General features: G+C 45.8%; 1 long non-coding RNA gene across 1 annotated transcript; it reads right to left on the bottom strand.

The window, feature by feature from the left end:
* Positions 1–526: 526 nt before the first annotated feature.
* LOC143927796 (uncharacterized) lies at positions 527–17,765 on the bottom strand. The gene is made up of 2 exons (XR_013262325.1): positions 17,049–17,765; positions 527–934 (listed from the first exon to the last, which is right to left on the bottom strand). It is a non-coding gene; the product is annotated as an uncharacterized LOC143927796 (long non-coding RNA).
* Positions 17,766–18,042: the final 277 nt, after the last annotated feature.

Here is an 18,042-nt window from a genome sequence, read left to right as displayed (position 1 = left end):
GTCCAGGTCCCAGGGGTCAGCAAGGAAGGATCGTAGTCTTCACATCACCTGCACGCAAATGCCCAGTAGATCACAAGCAATGGGTTGCCGACCCCAAGGTTAGGGTGTGTCCAGGCACATTTGTCACACCCCGTGTGCACGCCTGTGGTTCCCAGTGTCCCTGTGTGTTTCTGTGTACTTCTGTAGGTGGAATGCAATCATGGTCCCGCAATGCGTCCCGGCTGACATATTGAGATAGGTGTGACATCCGGGTGTGCGCGCTTCCTGTTTGGGTCTGGTGGAACGCAATCCTGGACACGTGATGCGTTCCAGCTGGCGACTTCCAGTGGGTGCGATATCCGGATTTCACATAAATGGGTGTTCTTCTGACGAAGTCCTATTGGACGGAATATTCAGACTGGCCTTGGAGACACAAGCATGCTGAGAGACGCTGAATTTTATGATTTTACATGTCAATGCCTGTTTTTACTTCTGTGATGTAAGTACAACTTTATTAAATTAATTCAATTTACCATATGGCCTTCACTATGTGCTGCATCATTATTTTATTGATGACATCATGATTGTAAACGATACACAAGTGAGCCAGGTTTGTCCCAATGGTCCTGGTAATCTAGAGAGGTGTTTGAAGCAAGTCATTCCTCCAAACTGCCACAGTGCTGATCATTTATGAAGAGATTGGCGTGTGAGCTGTTGATCATACGAGCCTCTTATTCTTTTCCTTCTGGTAAGGAGATTTTGATTGTCACTGTGGTGAGGAGTGCTGTTAACAAACACTGAAGCTGTTGATGGGATTCCCGTTTTCCTTTTTCATGTAAAGGACTGTGACACTCTTTTTAGCACCGCATGTGGACTTTTTATAGTGTATTGAGGTCAGCTTGTAAATTGGAGACATCCTGCAAGGACATTAATCCACTGCATAGCTTGCTGTCATCTGCAAAGACAGAAATGGTACTTTTAATCCCAGACCCTATATCATTTATAAATGTATTAAAAAGTAAGGGTCCCAACACCGAACCTTCGGGTACACTATAACCAATTAGACCATTCAGAGTAAGAATCATTAACCACTACTCTCTGAATTTGAGTTTTCAGACAGTTTTCTATCCATTTACAAACTGATATTTCCAAGCCTGTATACCAGGCGTTTCAAACTAGTGGCCCTCCAGCTGTTGCGAAACTACAAGTCCCATGAGGCATTGCAAGACTGACAGTTACAAGCATGACTCCCACAGGCAGAGAGGCATGACGGGACTTGTAGTTTCGCAACAGCTGGAAGGCCACCAGTTTGAGACCCCTGCAGTGTGGACTTTACCCTACACATGAGCTGTGTCTGGGGAACTGTGTCAAACGCTTTTGCAAAATCCAAGTATACTACATCTACACCCCTCTGGTCCAAGGTTTTACCTAACTCCCCATAAAAAGAAATCAGGTTTGTTTGACAACTTCTGTCTTTCATGAATCCATGCTGTCTGTTGCTTAAAATATTTTTTTCCCAGCAAGAATTCATCTATGATCTTTTAATAAACACTCCAGTATCTTCCCTCCGATAGAAGTTAAATTAACAGGTCTATAGTTACTTGGTAAAGACTTTGATCCCTTTTTAAATATGGGCACCACATTGGCCTTACGCCAAAGCAGTGGTACCATTCTAGTCAATAACGAGTCACTAAAAATTCGAAACAATGGTTTTGAAATGACAGAGCTCAATTCTTTTAGATTCTGTGGGTGGATGCCATCTGGTCCAGGTGCTTTATCCACCTTTATTCTGTCAAAATTTGTCTGGACCATATCATTTTTGAGCCATTGTGGATCATTTGGGGCTGTGCCAATACCACCCCCATTATGGACACAAGCTCCCCCATGCTTCTTTATTTACACAGAACTGAAGAAAGTATTTCATAAATTAGCCTTCTCTTTGTCCCCGCTCACCCACTCTAGATTATTTTGTAAAGGGCCTACATGCTCAGACCTGACCTTTTTACTATTAATGTATTTGAATATTTTTTTTTTAAATCAGAAAAGTTTATTGAGTAACAACAAAACATTTGAGTACAACTTGCAGCTTACATCTCAAATTCAAATCTTTGGCACAGTGTACAAACTTGTTCATCCTTACAAAAGGAATATACAGACAATTATTTCACTGCTTCACATGCCTCAGCGCCCCAGCCTCCACAGCAATTAATGCATTACATTTCACCTGTCCCCTGATTCACCCATACAGTCATGTATTTTCAGTGGATGTCTAACAGTCACTGCCCCTCTCATTCTAATTTCACTCCCCTAACCCTTATCTCAGCATTCTGTCCAGAACTAAGTCAACCAGTGAAAGGCCAGGAGTATCCAACCAAAAAGCCCAGAGTTTCTCAAATTTTTCCGGATGCCCTCTATGTTGAAAAATTTACTTTTCCATCCTAAGAGTATCCCCCATTTGGGCGATCCATTCCCCCAGTGTGGGGGGCTCGGGCGCCTTCCAGTGCCAAAGAATCATCTTCCGTGCTTGGAACAGGGCCCTGGCCACGGCCTGTCCACTATTGTTCCCCATGGAAACGTCATCCAGGATCCCAAGGAGACATGGTTTTGGGTCTGAGGGTATGGTAATCTGAAACACTCTGTTAATAGTGTCCAGTACCCCTGTCCAGAATAGGTGTAGTTTGGGGCATCTCCACAGCAGGTGGATCAAATCACCGTGATCCCTGGCACACCTAGGGCAATCTGAGTCCTGTCGCACCCCCATCCTAAACAGCCTATCCGGCGTGTAGTGAACTCTGAGCACAATATATAGTTGAGATAGCCGCTGGGCCACATTTAGTGAGCAGTATTGTACTGCCTGTAGGGCCTCCTCCCATTGCTCCTCCTCGAATGTACCGCAATTCCTCTCCCATTTACTCAGTGCCGTCTGCGGGAATCCCCCGAGGCAGGCAGCGAGGACCATGGAATAAGTTCTGGAGATAAAACCCTGAAACTGTGTCACATTAACCATAGATCAGAAGATCGGGGTCGGTGAAAGAGTCGACGGGGCCCCCCTGTTTGAGCCTTCACTGCATGTTGCAGTTGCAAGTAATAGTAAAGCATAGACTGCGGCAAGTGAAATCTCTCCCTCAAATCGGGGAAGGGAGTTTGACCCAAGTACATGACCCCGTGTCTCCTCCACCGAGCACCACAATCCAGCAGTAGCAACTCCTCGTAATGCTTATTCTCCCATATAGGGATGTACTCAGTGAAGCCCTCCACCCCCTGCATTTGTCGTAGTTTATTCCAAATTTTCTGCATAAGGGCATAGGTGGGCAGTCGTTTATTTGATTTTGCGTATGCCAAGGCCTCCATTCCCGAGGGTACATTACCATGGCCAGAGGTCAGGCACATCAGGGCCTTAACTGGGTCCAAGCATAGGGTCTCCTCCTCTTCCCCTGTCCCCCCCCTGCATAGCCCTTGCTATATGTTGTGCCTGTGCTGCCAGGTAGTAGGCCCAAGGATTAGGGAGGGCGAGGCCCCCCGCCTCCTTTGACCGTTGTAATTGTTCCAGTTTAATCAGGGGGGGGGGTCTATCTAACCAAATAAAAGCTCTAAAAATGGAGTTAATAATGCAAAAGAATTTCAGAGGGATTACCATAGGGGTATTGTGCAAAATATATAAAAGTTGGGGCATAAAGATCATCTTTATCAAATTGACTCTACCGACCAGTGACATCTTAAGACGGGACCAGATTTTAGTTTTATTTCGAATTCTATTTAAAAGTGGGGTCAGGTTAAGGGAGACATAATCAAGAGGATCCGACGTGACCTGTATACCCAGGTACTTCAGACCCATGGACACAGGCACGCTATGTATCATCCGACCATCACTGTCCGGATTAGCATCCAGCAGCAGCAGGGAGGATTTGGTCCAGTTTATACTTAGTCCTAAATACACACCAAACTTTCCTATCGTCTACATAGCCTCCCGCAGGGAATCAGATGTGTCTCCCAGAAGTAGCATGGTATCATCTGCATATAGCATGATTTTTTCCTGGAATTTCCCATACTGGAAGCCTTGTATCCTCTGATTTGCTCTAATCAAGGATGCCATGGGTTCGATGGCCACGGCAAACAGGAGGGGCGACAGTGGGCACCCTTGGCGAGTGCCCCTGTGCAGGGAGAATGGGGCGGAAACATGTCCCGCCTCTCTGATAGTCGCCCGAGGCGAGCAATATAAGAGCTTCACCCATGACAGAAACCCTTCGCCGAAGCCAAACTTACCCATGACAGCCCATAAGTATTCCCACTCCACGCTATCAAACGCCTTGTGGGCATCCAGCGAGAGCAAGGCCCGATCACCCAAATTCTCTCCTTCTGTTTGAAGATTCAGGTAGAGCCTTTGGAGATTAATGGCTGTAGACTTTTGGGGCATAAAACCTGCCTGGTCCGCGTGTATAATGGAGGAGATGACCCCATTCAATCTCAAGGCCAAAACCTTGGCCAGGAGTTTGATATCGCTCTGCAGAAGGGATTTCGGTCTATATGAGCCCGGGTCTAAGGGGTCTTTACCTGGTTTTAGAAGGAGAACAATATTAGCCCTGGTCATGGAGTCAGGCAGACTTTGGCATTCCCTTGCATAATTAAGAACTCTCAATAGGTGAGGCAGAATTGCCTCCCCATATTGTTTAAAGACCTCCATTGGGAGACCATCGTCCCCCCGGGCCTTAGAGTTCGGGAAGAGGCTAAGAGCCCCTTGTAGTTCCTCCAAGCTAATTGGAAAGTCCAGGAGTGCTCTGTGAGAGTCAGAAAGTTTAGGCAGATCAATTCCCTGCAGGCATTCTCCTAATTCAGTGGTCGAATAAGACGCCCTGGATTTGTACAAATCTGAGTAAAATCTCACCAATTCTGTCATAACCTTAGCTTGGGTGTTTACCAGCCTCCCTCCCTCAGCGCGCAACGCTCCAATAGACGGGGACGTCTGGGAGACCTTAACAATTTTGGCCAAAAGATGGCCCGTTTGCTCTCCCTCCTCATAGAAGGCCTGCTTGTGGAAAAATCTTTTCCTGTCAGCCGCCTCCTTGGAGATCCGGGTAACCGCCTCATGCGCAGCTAGCCACGCCGCCCTTGCTGTCTCAGAGGGGTCAGCAATGTAGTCTGCCTCCAGTCGGCTAACCAGTCGTTCCGTCTGTTCCCTGATAGCATGTGATTTGGATTTAATTTCCGCCACCTCATTGATCAGGAGTCCCCTAAGATGTGCTTTAAATGTCTCCCATACAAGCCTTAAATCAGGGTAATCCTCATGTCGGCTCCAAAACTCAGAGATCTCAGTCAACACCCTGTCATGGGAGGGAAATAGATTAAGCCAAAATGCATTGAGTTTCCATGGTGCCCTCGGCAAATCTGTAGCCGGCTTGGCAACCAAGCAAACCAATAGGGGCGAATGATCGGATATACCCCTCACCAAATACCTAATATCCTCCAAGAAATGGATTGCCTGAGGCGAACAGAGACACAGATCAATTCTCGACAGAGAGAGGTGGGTCTTCGAAAAACAAGAAAATTGTTTCTGTAGTGGATTACGATTGCGCCACGGATCAGCCCATCCAAACTCCTCCGTAAACTTCCGCAATGCCGTTCGAGCCCTCGTGTTGGAGGCCGCCGGAGGTGGATGCTTATCCAGGACTGGATCCATGTAACAATTAAAGTCGCCCACTATAATAAAGGGTACATCCGAGTGACCCAATTGGTACGTCAGCATGACCCTCAACACCTCTGTCGTGAAAGGAGGTGGCACATATACAGCAGCAATTATACAATGCAATTGGTAAATTTTACACAGTAGGATCACATATCTCCCCTCAGTATCTATCAATTTATCCAGCAGTTGGAAAGCTATGGCCCAGTGTACCAGTACACTCACCCCCCTGGAATACGAGGTGTGAGTGGAATGGAACGCACTACCCACCCAGGAAAATCCCAGGCAGGAGATCGTCTCCGGCACCAAGTGAGTCTCCTGCAGTGCATAAATGGCAGGGGAATATTTCCTAAGGATAGTAGAAACCATAGATCGTTTCAGAGGATTCTGAATGCCCCTAATGTTCCAAGACAACAAAGGTACATTACACATGAAGATAGTCACTCATCAACATAATAGGGTAAGGCTTCGTGTGTGCCCTAGGCGCTTTAGGGCGTGCATATGTGTGGGGCGCCAAGTGTGACAAAATCTTGATACCTTGAGTCCCAATAAACTGAGTTTGCCATGGCATGGAAGACGAAACAGCATAGAACACAGTCCCTCCTGTACGCCTGCCGGTTCCTACTCGAGCTGAAGCTGCGGTAACAACAGAACAAAAACATAAAAATCACAACTGTAAAGCAAAAATTCTCCCGGACCCCGCAGGGGCAGAGAGGGTAGCCCTCTCCAAAAAGTGAGAGCGGACCCTCCATGCAGCAAAATAGGGGATAAACAACATTCAGTAGAAGGGGGGAATACTGAGAGAAAAAGTGTACAAAAAAACTTGGGTTGAACATACCCAAAAACTCCAAGTGGCTCTTCAATTAAACCACTGAATGTTCCAAACCAAAGTGTTGCTTAACTGTTGCTTAACTGTGTGAAAAATAACTTCACTTGCTCACGCTTGTGGAAAATCAGTAGGTAATGGCTTCCCAGCAAATTGGTGTAATGACAATCGCTATACAATCATGCTGAAGTGGAGGTCTGGTCAGTCTCCTTCCGCCGCATTTCTTCCCGCTTGTCTGATAATGTGTTCATTAGCATCCAGCCACGCGGACGCCTCGGCAACTGCCTCAAAAAAGTGGGATTGCCCCCGCCGTAATCTGCAGTTTCGCCGGGAACAACATGGCGTATGACGCTCTAAGCCTTTGCAAACGTTTTTTGACATCAGTAAATCTTGCTCTGCGCTTCTGTATCTCTGCTGAGTAGTCAGGATAGAATGAGATGCATGCCCCGTTATATTGGACATTGCGTCGCTCTCTTGCCTGGCGCAGTACTATTTCTTTATCTTTAAACCTGGCTATTATAGTGCGGGGCGGTTGCCCTGGTGGAAGGGGCCTGGGCGGTACCCTATGCGCTCGTTCAACCGAGTACAATGGTGTGAACACTTCTTTCCCAAACACCTCCAGCAGCCAGTGTTCAACAAAGTCTGTGGGGTCCCTACCCTCCGTCTTCTCGGGGAGCCCCACAATACGGATATTATTCCGTCTCAATCGATTCTCAATTTCGTCATATTTCAGTTCATTCGCTCTAGCAATCCTGGCTGTAATTTGTGTGTCTCTCAGCAGGGGTGTCAGCTTTTCCTCTATCTCACTGATGCGGCCTTCCGCCGTGGTGGTGCGCTCCCTTGTTTTCTGTAGGTCATGCCTAATAAACCCCAGTTCTTCCTTCAGACCACCAAACTGATCATGCAGAGTATGAACTGAAGCTGTGCATCGCTGTACTGCCCTTAGTATGTCTGCTAAGGATGGCTGAGCTGCTTCCTCTCCCTCATCCTCCTCCTCCATAGTAGGAAGGCTCCGGCTGGGGGACGCCACAGGGCCCTGTGCGTTGCTCCCCTCCTCCTGCTGAGTATGTGACACCACAGAGGTGGCAGACATGTCCTCCCCACTCCCCTGGGCCGTCTGGGGCACTATTTTCTGGGCATAGTATAACATGTCCCTCGGGGGGTCTTTCGCTGTGCTTGTAGGGGTCTTAGGAGCCTTACCAGGATCCTTGTGCTTCTCCTTGCCATGAGCACACTGTGAGAGAGGAGCTGCGGCGCCATGTTGGGAATCTGGCGTCCCGGTCTCCACGTGTTTTCAGGTCATCATACTCTCCACGGACCGCGGTCGCGGTTCCAGGCACACACACCAGTGGGATCCCCTGTGCTGAGATCAGCCTGATTTCGGGTGTATTAGCTGGCTGGGAAGAGGATCTTTACAGGATCAGTGTGGGAGCTCCGTGATGCACGTCCTCTCACATGCCAGTCTCAGCCACGCCCCCTTGAATATTTTTGTTGGGGTGTGTCCTACTATCTTTTGCAATGTGTCGTTCATTTAGAATTTTTGTGTCCTTGATTTTCTTTTTACATATTCTGTTATATTCTTTGTAGCATTTAAACGATGATAGTGTTCCTTCAGTTTATATTTTTTTAAAAGGTAAGCATTAAATGTTTGTTGTTTTAAAAAACAAAACAAAAAACAAAAACAAAAAACAGGCTTTAATAGCACTTTAAAGAGGAAGTAAACCCTGATGAGTTTACTTCCTCTTTCATTCCCTGCAAAGGCAAAGCATAATGGGCTACTATGCATCGCATAGTAGCCCATTATGTGTCACTTACCTGACACAGGAGCCAGCGATGTCACCGCTGTCCCCTGTAGTCCGGCGCATCCATGTTGTCGGTGGGGTCTCGCAGCTCCGCCGCTGTCATTCGGCGAAGCCGCGATGTCGTCACTCCCGCGCATGCGCACGGGAGCCGACACGCGCGGCAGCTCCATTCTTGGAAATGCCGCGCTCAGTGCGCCTGCGCGCCGCTGTCTACGGCGCATGCGCCGTAGACAGCGGTGCCTGTCTTCGGGCAAATATCTCCTAAACCGTATAGGTTTAGGAGATATTTCTTGGTCCTACAGGTAAGCCTTAATCTAGGCTTACCTGTAGGTCAAAGTGTGTTGTAATTGTTTACAACCACTTTAAATAGCGGACCACCAGCAGTACCTTCACTTCACTCCTCCAAAGAGTGGTTTATTAAATTATTATTTTTTGTTTTCCATGGGAAATACTGTAGACATTGAGTATGAGTGGTTGGATTGCTACATAATAGCTTGGGCATAACTCCGTAATGAGAACTTGGATTTGTCTGTAGCACATCTTCTCTAATAGACTCAAGGGCACTCAGTGCTTATACATCCAACTTGTACACAATTTATCTAATAATCTGGAATAGGTGTTCTACACTTGCTTTTAAACAAGGCTGAGCTAACAGTTTACCTTGTACATTTTGATCTCTTAGTATCTTGGGTGCTATTCATGTGAATTTAAATGGTAAGAAACCCAAAACCAAAAATTTCATATATTGCAGTTTACTATTACTTATATGTGATGATTGCATTGTTTGTTTTTTTTTAGGCTTTTTTTAACCTTGTTGTCTGCCGGTGATCTAGTGAGAAACATAGTTCTTGTATTAGAGTGCCTACACTCTAAATGAAGGAGCAACAGATACAGCTTTGGACAGCAGCATTGTTAATCAGGGAGGGGAGTGTTAGGTGGACTGGCAGATTTAGATATATTAACAAACTGAAGCCAAACTCCAGCTAACACATAAGCAGTTACAGCAGTTTTTTCCTTTAGGGATAAAGGTTTTACATAAATAAAGCTGATCGTTGTAAGCACCCGTCAGTGGTAAGTGGTTTGTCTCATCCCTCTAACTGCTACATCTGCAGGCAGCTAGTTCTTTTGAAAAAGTAAACTGTCTGGCCAGATCATCAGGTGAAATTAAAGGAAAGAAAGCCTTAGGCCTCTTTCACACTGACGTGCCGTTCAGGCCCGCCTGTCAGTTTTTCAGGCGGACCTGAACGGGTGCTCCATAGAGCTCTATGGAGCGTCGGATGTCAGCGGTGACATGTCCGCTGACATCCGACCCGCTCCGATCTGAAAAAGTGTAACGGAGGAAAAAGCTATTTTTCCATCCGTCTGCGGATCGGATCGGGTGACGACGGGCACTGCGGTCCGTCGTCATCCGATCTCCCATAGGGGAGAGCGGCGCTGTGACAGGTCCGTCCCTGCGCAGTGTGCAGAGACGGAGCTGTCATTTCCCTGCTCAGCGGGGATCGGCGGAGTGATCCCCGCTGAGCAAACGGATATCCACGGGGCGGATCAGAACTGATCCGCCCCGTGTGAAAGGACCCTAAAAAAGAAAACAAATACTGCCATCATATCTGAGAAGTAGTAAATTACACTATAAGAAATGTTTGTTTTTTGTATGAGTTTTCTAAGCAAAACATACATTTGACCTAATAAGTTCACTAAAGAAGCCATGTAGGCCTTATGCCTTCATTTTTATGGTGCCTACAGCATATGATCACAAAGGTTAAACGATTTACAATAGTGCTGAGCCTCCTCTGTTGTCTTTGGGTAAAGAAATGACAGATGGGTACTGGAGACGTCCACAAAAGACCAAATGCCATCCCTTACATTGTTCTTTGGCCTGTGTCTTACAGCATGCAGAGCAAGCATTGGTAGGAAATGAAGCGGAAGAAGCAGGTGCTGGTGTACAATTCTACAGAAAGAAAGATTATGCTGACTTCTTTTCACACTTCCAACTTGGCGTACCAACTTAGTGTAAATGAGCGGCTCTGCTGTATATAAATTATGTAGCAGTGTTTATATGTAGCTCCCAAATGTCCCGCATTTGGAATCAAATCCCTGCATCCCTCTTTCCTCCTCAGATATCCTTCTTTTCACTCTGATGTATAGATATCTATAAGAAATAAACAAAATTGAACCTTTCATCCAACATCTGCATTTGTCATTTTGAAAAGCATAAAGAAAAAAAAGTGGAGAAAAATAAAATAAAAACTACATATGGTTTTACCAATGGTTCCTGAATTATTATTTTTTACTAGTCCATGTAACCGGATGGTATGTCCTTTGCCTACATACTTCTTTGCTATGAGCTCATTCACATGTGCACAGGGGGGCCATACAAAAAATAAGCGCATTTCTGTGCCTGGGAGTCAAAGGTGTTTTCAAATAGCGATCTGTACTAATTAATGGCAGGCTACGGCTGCACATCCGTCCCTGAATGCATGCAAAATCATTTAGGCCTAGTTCACCCCTATGCATTTTTAGTGTGTTTTCAGTTTTGCAGAAAAGCACAATAGTCGTTACATTGTTTAGACTGGATTCACATCTATGCATTTTTAGTACTTTTTTCATTTTGCAGATTTGTACTACAGTCCATTTATAATGGTTTCCTATGGAACACGTTTTGTAGTGCAAATCTGCAAAAAGCAAAAAGCACTAAAAATGCATAGGTGTGAATCCAGCCTACTGTGGGTCACGTTCACATCGGAGCATTTTTCTGGTTTTTGACTCTATAGACTTCTATGGATCAAAAATGTGTACTGAAAAACGCAAAATGCACCTGGAATATGCAAACTGCCTCCTGCATAGGTGTGAACCAGGTTTCAGATGGTGGTTGCTAGCTTACATCCACAGCTTATCATTGATTTGTGTTGGTGCCTGTACACAAACGCCTGTGATCTGCATGCACAGAAATATGCTGTTTTTTTTACGGTGTATGGCCTTCTGCGCCACTGTGAATGGCTCCTGTCTCATCTTAGAAAGTTGGGAGGTATCCATGCATCATGCAGTATACTCTTGTTTCTATCTTTGTAAACTATATTTATAATTCATTGTTTTTTTGGGGTCCTTGAATATAGTCATAGCTCCCAATTGTTCCTGATTTCGAGGGGCTGTCCCTGATTTGGAGCAATGTCCCTCATTCCTCCTCATATCTCCCTCACTTTGGTCTGATCTATATACCATATTTATCGGCGTACAACGCGCACAAGCGTATAACACGCACATTCATTTTAAGAGGGAAGTTTCAGGAAAAAAACTTAAATTTGAAATAAGGAACTTTGAAGCAAAATAAAGGTCAGTGCCCATCTGCAGCCCAGAGGGGACAGGGAGGGGGGGGCGGGACGAGTGCCGTCAGATTGCATACAATGTGAATATCCTATGATAGACAGAACAGTGGTGGCCCAGGAGACGGGACTTCCTATTACAGAGGCCGCCAAGTAAACAGGAGATTTTCACTGTATGTAATCTGACAGCGCTCGTCCCACCCTCCTCCCTGTCCCCTCCGAGGCAACTAAAATTGTAGTATTGGCGTATAACACGCACACACTATTTGTACCCAATTTTCATGGCGAAAAAGTGAGTGTTATACGCCAATAAATACAGTAGATGTATATAAAATGCACTTTTTATCTATCAAAAAGTGTTTTCCAGTGCTAAACCTTTCATCTGATTTCTAAATTGCTGCATTTGTAAATTCTGTATGAGCATATGCCTGCATAAAAATTCCTCTAGATCCTATAATTGCAAATATTCAAATAATTCAAACATTCAAATAATATAATCTACTATTTAAGGGGGAGGTGTGATCTACGTACATATGTGTGTAAAATACAGTAAGCATCCTTGCACATAGTACTGATGTATGAACTCCGAACCTTCCTGCTTGAACAAATTTAGTGCACAAAATATGGTCTTTATAGCATACCTCCCAACTTTTTGAGATGGGAACAAGGGACACCTATTAGAAAAAGTATGTAAGCATAAGATACACCCCCTGCCACTGCCCTCTAAAGGCGAATTATACTAAAAAAAACAAAAAAAACACGAAGGGCTTATTTTTACTACTACTATTCCTTTATACTGGCTTTTGACATTTACAAATGTAGCAATTTAGAAACTGAATGAAAGGTTTAGCACTGGGAAATACCTTTTGAAAAATAAAAATTGCATTTTATATACTATATATAGTTGTGCTCATAAGTTTAGATACCCTGGCAGAATTTATGATCTCTTGGCCATTTTTCAGAGAATTTGAATGATAACACAAAAACATTTATTTCACTCATAGTTAGTGTTCGGCTGAAGCCATTTATTATCAATCAACTGTGTTTCCTTTTTTTAACCACTTCCCACCCAAGGACGTCATATGACTTTCAGTGGGAATATCTGAATGATGCCTGCAGCTACAGGCATCATTCAGATGTCCTTGTTTTCAGCTGGCGGTTCTGTGCACCATTAGAACGATCATAGTGGCAGTTCCACCGCTTGATCGTTCTTATAGGCGACGGGAGGGGACCTCTCGCCACCATCCAGTGCTTCTCCGGGCTCTCCCGTGTCACCGGGGACCCGGAGAAAGAATCGCCGCCGCCGGACGACGAGCATAGGGACTTACTGACCTGCATTTCTCCATAAAGAGGACCCGTCACAAATGATTCCTATTACAAGGGATGTTTACATTCCTTGTAATAAGAATAAAAGTGATAAAAAAAAATGTTGTGAAAGAAAGAAAAAAAAAAAAATAAAGTAAAAAAAAAATGCTCCTGTCCCTGGTAGCTTGCGCTCAGAAGCACACATATGTAAACACCGTTCAAACTACACATGTGAGGTATTTTTCTGTGTGCGTTAGAGCACATTAGCGTGTTAGCGCAAGTCATAAGTCTAACTCTAGACCTCCATGTTAAATGGACTGTAGTACAAATCTGCAAAATGCAAAAAGCACTAAAAATGCATAGGTGTAAATCAGGCCGTAAGGTGCCTCAGACATGAAACTGGTTGCAAATATTACAATTATTTTGGCAGGACCAATACTTCTCAGTGTATTTAGCTGCTTGGCTACTTTCAGTAGCGGCCAGTGTTTTTTTTGTTTGGGGGGTGGCAAACGACCAAACCTCTCTGTGGCAACCCAAACATTCCCCACCCTCCACTGTCTGCCGGCCAGTCCACCAGCACTTACCCCATCTAGGCATCGGCGGGCATTCGAGGAGCAGCGGTGGGGATCGGGCATCCAGGCATCGGTCAGCGGCTTATCTCCTCCTCATTTCTGCTATGCATATCCTCCCTTCCTCTTAGGTGTCCAATAGGATCGCCTGTCCTTTCAGCCAATCGAGTGATAGGTATCAGACCTGCTTCCCAATTTGCCGGGAAGAGGATCAGTGTTGCAACAGCGAATATTCATTCGCTGTTGCAACACACCTGGGTGGGCTCTGGTCACACTCTCTGCATCCCAAACCCACCCTATTTTGAAGCCTATTAGAGCCTCTGGCTATAATCAGGTGCTTAAAAAAACCCTGGCCGCTGTAATTCATGCGCCGGTGCCCTGAAAGGTGCCGGACGCAAGAATAACGGGTGGCTGAGGCAGCCATGGATAGATTCATGCTATGCATGAATCTATACATTGCATATAGGGGGTGGCCTGGAGAGAGGGGGTGGCGCCCGGGTGCCCCTAATGGACGGGCCACCCCTGGCTACTTTACTAATAGGTCTTTCTTGGTGCACAGTGACAACGCTGAATGCTGGGGGAAGAGGCTGCTGTGGTGCCAAAGCATTCTCACCGCCAGTTTTAACTCTGTAAATGCCATACCACTGCATTGCATCACGTGTTTGCAGGGCATTTGTGGCATAGACCCATACCAAACATGACAGAGGTATAATTTTTGTTGCAGCTACAGACCCCCAGCTGTTTGCCTTTGCAGCTTAAAGTGGTTCTAAAGCCCAAACATTTATTACCTTAATGCATTACTTGCATTAAGGTAAAAAATGTTTATGCATCATCATCATCCCCGCTCACCCCCCTTTAACTTACCTGAGCCATCATTTAATCCAGCGACGTGCACGTCTGCAGCTCCTCTCTCCCCTTCCGGGTCTCGCTGGATTTGCTGGGGCATCAGGAGCCATTGGATCTTCCAATGGGGACACTAGATCAGGTGTCCTGGGGTCCCCAAGGGATTCCCTTAATTTGCAGGGGTTTCCTCTCACTTTCTATTATGGCTATGGGACAGGAAATAAAGGGAAATCTCCCCAATGGGACACAGATGTAAAAAAAAAAGAAAGTCTGACAGGGGTTATCACCTTCCCCTACTCTCTTCAAAATGAAAAAAAAAAAACGTTTTACTCATAGTTCTACTTTAACCTCAGAGCCCCTACAGCGTGTATGTAATTTCAAGCTTGCTTTATATTACCTGTTGAATCTTAACAACAAAATAACCAGGGTGTAGTTATATGATCACAGTGCAGGCAGTCTGGGCAATGATTATTCCGTAATTCTTTTTAATACCATTACATGAATTATGATAAACACTATGAAACAACAAAGACGTGACCTTCAAAGAGAATTGTCACAAAAATGACAATGCTTATAGCAGTTCACTAATTACATAAAGATGTTTACTTCAAGTTTTTCTGTGTTTGGATTGTCATGGCGTGATGTGCGATTAACATATCTTCTAAATGGTACAATGATTGGATTACTAGATGGTCAATAAATCATATGTATCAGTGTACCATGAAAACTCTGACTTTGGAGGACCACAGATCACCAGTTGTCTATTTTTGGCATTTTCCTAATTTTGGATGTGAATAATTATTTTAATGTTAAATGTTAATGTCGGACTATAACCTTTAAGTGCCACATCTGAAAACAAATCCACGCTTTGCTCACGATAAACATATTCACAGGCGCTCAGTCATGGGTGCCGCTTCTCACAGTGGTGGCTGGTGAAGTTTTAGGTTGGGGGGCCACAAGACCCCTTCCTTCCTTTTTGACCCATCCCACTTCAAATAAGCCACACTTATAGAATCCACCCACTCCGTCCCCTGTATTCCACTCATAGTGTCAGGAGTATTCAGCGCAGCCTCACAGGACATATAGTATACAGTGCAGCCTCACAGGACAGAATATACAGCTCAGCCTCACAAGACATAGTATACAGCTCAGCCTCACAAGACATAGTATACAGCTCAGCCTCACATGACATAGTATACAGCTCAGCCTCACAGGACATAGTATACAGCTCAGCCTCACAAGACATAGTATACAGCTCAGCCTCACAGGACATATAGTATACAGCTTTGCCTCACAAGACATAGTATACAGCTCAGCATCACAGGACATAGTATATAGCGCAGCCTTACAGGACATATAGTTTACAGTGCAGCCTCACAGAACATATAGTATAAAGTGCAGACTCACAGAACATATAGTACCGTATATACTCGAGTATAGGCCGACCCGAATATAAGCCGAGGCCCCCAATTTACCCCCAAAAAAACTGGCAAACTTATTGACTCGTGTATAAGCCGAGGGTAAGACATGCCTGTCCATCCCTGTGTGTGTGTCCGTCCATCCCTGTGTGTCCGTCCATCCCTGTGTGTCCGTCCATCCCTGTGTGTCCGTCCATCCATCCCTGTGTGTGTGTGTCTCCATCCATCCATCCATCCCTGTGTGTGTGTGTGTGTGTGTGTGTGTGTGTGTGTGTGTGTGTGTGTGTGTGTGTGTGTGTGTCCAGCCTACCTGTGTCCTGAGCCTTTGTCCCGAGCCTCCGTCCCGTGCCGAGCCTCCTTGCCTCCGTGCCTCGCCGCCGTGCCTCGCCGCCATGCCTTGCCTCCGGTCCCGTCCCGTCCCGTCCCGTGCCGTGCCGTCCTGTGCCTTGCCTCCGTCCCGTGCCCTCTTCGTTCGTCGGCGGCCATTGTAAAATTCAAAAGCTGCGCCGCCGCCTTCGCCTGTGATAGGCGGAACACTGAATTTCCCAGCAGCCTGTGTTCCGCCTATCACAGACGTCGTATCATCCTCGTCCGTAGTACGAGGATGATACGAAGTCCGTGATAGGCGGAACACAGGCTGCTGGGAAATTCAGTGTTCCGCCTATCACAGGCGAAGGGGGAGCCGGAGGCGCGGCTTTTGAATCAGAATGGCCGCTGTCTGTCTGCTCGACACGCTGATCGAGCGGGCAGACAGCGATGACTCGAGTATAAGCCGAGGGGGGCACTTTCAGCCTCAAAAAAGAGGCTGAAAATCTCGGCTTATACTCGAGTATATACGGTATACAGCGCAGCCTCAAAGGACATAGTATACAGCTCAGCCTCACAGGACATAGTATACAGTTCAGCCTCAAAGGACTGAGTGTATGATGTTCAGCTGCTTGCTCTGCTAAGATTACCTCCTCCCCTTATTTTTACAAGTAACGTTCTCTCGTTCCTCCAGCACAGAATGCCATCCTCTGTCTCTCTCTTCCTGGCTCTCCTACTCACAGCTCTCAAATTTTTCCAAACTCTCCTACTCACAGCTCTCAAACTGTGAGCAGGGCAGAAGCTGGAGGCTACGGAGCAGCTCAGTAGAAGGAAAGTGGAGCAAAGAGGATTCTGAGTCAGCCGTGATGTGGCCCCAATGCACAAGCAGTGCGGGTTACTTACAGACTATCTTGAAAGCAGCCTATCGGAGGAGCCCAGGGGGAGAGAGAGACACACACACTCAGCGATGCACATTACTGTCACCTCCGATCCCCACACTCACCTTAGATACACTGAGCTCAGACTCAGCACTGCAAGCTCCGAGATCATCCGCTGCATCATTGATCTGCTCCCTGCCTCGTGATCCAGGAATGCTTGAAAAATATCATTTACCAGATGCTGGAATGTGGCTGGCGCATTACAGAGTCGAAAGATAACATCTCGAAGTATTAAAAAAGTGCCCAAATCATGTTCTAAATGCCATTTTTCACTCTTCACCTTCACAAATGTGGATCAGATTATAGGCACCTCATAGATCTAACTTAGTAAAGATTCGGGCATTGCGGAATCTTTGAAAGTGTTCTGGAATAAGAGGGAGCATGTAGCGGTTTTATAAAGGTGATTTTGTTAAGTTCCCTGTAATCCACACATGGCCGTAGAGTCTTATCTTTCTTTTCCACAAAGAAGATACCAGCGCTAGCGAGAGAGGAAGATGGACAGATGAACCCCTTTTCTAAGTTCTCATCAAGGTATAGCCGTAATGTCTCAAGCTCCTTTTCAGAGAGAGGGAATATGCGGCAAAAGGGTATCTCGGAACCTGCGAGTAGCTCAATTGGACAATCATATGGCCAGTGAGGAGGAAGGACATAAGCATTTTTCTTGTTAAAGACATCAACGAACTCTCGGTAGGCAGATGGCTGTCAGCAGTAGGACCAGTTAATTTGCGGATTGTGCGCCTAAGATGACCAGGAACATGGGTGAGCTCAGAACATCAAAGCATAGGAACTCTCCATGACCAGATTCAGTTACGGTAAGGTAAGATAAGGAGTGGTGCTCCATGCCCAGTCTCTTGGGTAACAGGCCCAGAACTGGGCATGGAGCCATCAGCTAGGTGAACTGTCAGATGTTGCTTCTTATGGAAAAGGGGAATTCCCAGTTTTGCTGCCAAAGCCAAGTCCAGAAAACAGCTACAGGCCCCGTAATTATTGGCAGAAGCCGAACTTCCTCTTCTGACACCTGAAATGAAACAGGAAGAACAAGATGAGATGGGAAAGGTC

This window comes from Lithobates pipiens, unplaced genomic scaffold (assembly GCF_037356315.1).
Source record: "Lithobates pipiens isolate NorthernLeopardFrog02 unplaced genomic scaffold, aLitPip1_a1.2 Scaffold_23, whole genome shotgun sequence".
Classification (NCBI taxonomy): Eukaryota; Metazoa; Chordata; class Amphibia; order Anura; family Ranidae; genus Lithobates; species Lithobates pipiens.
The sequence above is the reverse complement of the archived record's forward strand: the minus strand, read 5'-3'. Positions and strand labels throughout refer to the sequence as shown.